Here is a 2,248-nt window from a genome sequence, read left to right as displayed (position 1 = left end):
AATTGTCAACTTTGTCACTGCAACAAAATAGCTGAAAAAAAAAAAAGGTTATGAACTGGTTTTGCCTCACAGTCACAGTCTGTAGTGGGCTGGCTCCTCTGCTTTGGGCCCATGGCAAGACAGCGCATCATGGAGCATGATGAAGCGGAGAACTCGCCTCACGGCAGCCAGGAAGCCCAGACTATGACAGCCAGGGCCTGTGCATCAGAGCATGGTCAGAAGAATGGCACATGGTGAACCAGCCGTGAGGAGCTATGACAGACTCCAGGAAAAAGGAAGAGGGCCTTGTACCACAGGTGCATTTTGTCCCCAGGTTCGCTCTTGAACATGATTTTGTGCCTCTTGTGTTAAATATTTCCATCCAGTTTGTAAGACATGCTTGTTCTTTTTTTTTTATCAGCATATTATATTTTATAATTTCTTTTTTAATATTTAGGTAGTTACTTTAAAATCTAAAATTATCCATCATATAAAAATACAGAAGTGAGCACAGTTAAATTTGTAAAAAGAGGGGAAATTCTGTAACAAGTAACATCAGAGAACATTTTCCACAGCAGAAATGTGTAAGTGGTTTCTATAGCATGTAATCAAATGTGTTTAATATTCATTGGGCTGGGTAGATGGGTTTTTTTCTTTTTTTTTTTTTATTAATTTATTCATATTACATCTCGATTGTTATCCCTTCCCCTGTTTCCTCCCATTCCTCCCTCCCTCCCATTTCTCCCCTTCTCCCCTCCCCTATGTCTGTGACTGAGGGAGAGCTCCTCCCCCTGTATATGCTCTCAGAATATCGAGTCTCTTCTTGGGACATGCTTGTTCTTGTTGGCTGTTGGAATGCAGCTCCAGAACCGAATCTGGTGAAGTGATATGCTGAGTGCTGTCCTCCGTGTGCCCTGGAACTGGACATGGCCTCTGCCTTGCTTTTGTGCTTTCCCAGATATGACCTAGCGTGTGCCAAACAACTATGCTTAAACTGGTCTGTCCTGAGAACGTTCCGGGAAGGGGCCGCTCTGTTTCTATTTACTATGTGCCTCGTAGTGTTTATATTCTTCTGAACTCAACCCTCCTTGGATCATCACTTTCCTTGGTACATTCGTATATAAAAGTCTACTGAAACTGAAGTTGTCTGCAGCATTAGACCGTGGCCCGCCTCATCCTTTAAGGTCTTGCACAGATCTGCATAGCTTGACAAAGTTCAGCACCTGAGGAAAAGATAGACTCTTCAAAGGCACACTCCAGTGAGCGGACTCCTCCAACAAGGCCCCACCTGCGGGAGTCTCCTCCATCTCCCAATAGTGCTACCTAGTGGCTTCCAAACTCTCAATACATGACATCTGGGGGGGTTGTCACTGAAGGCCCAAACCTTCATTGGGCAAGATGGCCCATGCTTGTAATTCCAGTACTGTGGAGACTAATATAGAACTATCCCAAGTTGGAGGCCTGCCTTAGAAACATAGAGACCCTCTCTTGATTAAAACAAGAAGAAAAACACAAACCATAACAAGTGGTTTTACATGTCGTATTATAAAGATTTTGTGTAACATGTTCATAAAATCCATACTAAGTAGAAACTGAAATTTATCCTGATCTGTAAACAACAGTTAAATATGTCCTATAAATGAAAAAATAGAATCACAAAGTTAGTGTGAAATTTTTTAATGAATCTTCTTTTAAAACCCTATATTTGCACAAAAAATACATTGTGTGTGACAGCTGCAGAAGCAGTCTGACTTTTGATTAACTGCTTCTACACGGTACTTATTCCACATGATAACTTTCTGGAGAAGCCAAGGACACTTCATTTTCATTTTTAAACGTCTACAAAGTTTTAATTCTCTATTACACAAATTTCTCAAAATATGCCAGTTATTATACAAATAGAATACATAAAAAGATCAAAAATATACATATTCTCTCAGAAAATTGTTACATAAATAAGAAAAAAAAAAAAACAGCCAGATTTTCAAAGTACAATTATCTTAAGGCTGCAACTGCGTATAGAAGGTGCTAAGAAAAACACTAAAGAAAAGTCAAAAGATTTGTTTCATGACATCTATGCTATTAAAATGCCTAGACCCAATCTACAAGGGAATAGAATGTGGAAACTCTTCATGTTGCCTTCATTTTATCCCTTTAGAATATTCTCGGGACAGCTAACAGTCACACGTCTACCAGCCACCCCCAACACCTGACACAAAAGTCAGAAGGTGTGACAACTACAGAATCAACACCTTTGCCTAGCAGTGCA

The sequence above is a fragment of the Acomys russatus genome, chromosome 28 (assembly GCF_903995435.1).
Source record: "Acomys russatus chromosome 28, mAcoRus1.1, whole genome shotgun sequence".
In the NCBI taxonomy this organism is placed as follows: Eukaryota; Metazoa; Chordata; class Mammalia; order Rodentia; family Muridae; genus Acomys; species Acomys russatus.
This window is presented reverse-complemented; position numbering follows the sequence as displayed.